The sequence below is a fragment of the Bombina bombina genome, chromosome 7 (genome assembly GCF_027579735.1).
Source record: "Bombina bombina isolate aBomBom1 chromosome 7, aBomBom1.pri, whole genome shotgun sequence".
NCBI lineage: Eukaryota > Metazoa > Chordata > Amphibia > Anura > Bombinatoridae > Bombina > Bombina bombina.
In genome coordinates this window covers 581,973,690-581,974,376 of record NC_069505.1, presented here as the reverse complement: position 1 = coordinate 581,974,376, position 687 = coordinate 581,973,690, and positions in this window count along the sequence as shown.

The window sequence follows — 687 nt, the reverse complement described above, 5'->3', positions numbered from 1 at the left end:
TGAACCCAAGAAAAAAGCTTAGATGCCATCTTTTTCTAATAAAGATAGAAAAAGAACGAAGAAAAACTGATAATAGGAGTAAATTAGAAAGTTGCTTAAAATTGCATGCTCTATCTGAATCACAAAAGAAAAAATGTGGGTTCAGTGTCCCTTTAAGTGCCTGAGTTCAGTCTGCCCTTGCCCTTGCGTTGTCTCAGACTTCTTTGTGAGTTCCTGTGTTCCAGTTCCTGTATATTACCTGGCTTGTTTGACGTTCCTTCTGGTTCCTGATCCCTGGATTGTTCCTGACTCTACTCACTCTGGTTTCTGACCCGACTCATCTGACTACCAGCTCTGGCTTTGACTCCCGTCATTTGGCTTTTGGACTTAATAGTGTTATGGAGGATGCTATTTAAAGGTAGAGTCTACACCTTAGTCATCTTAAAGTCTTTCCTTAGATTTAGCTGCAAATAGTCTCCTGCACCATTTCTATATCATGCAGCAGGAATAGTAAAAAAGTGATTTTGAAATAAATATTGTCTCTGGACACCCACTGATGACATCATGATCTGGGCTGCATATGGCTTCCAATCACAAAAGGCTCATTTGTTGGATTCAACAGACTGTCAATGCTATTTAGCAGAGTGCATAGATCCAGCCCAGATTGTGATGTCATCAGTGGGCAGAGCTTGGCAGCCATTTCAAAGT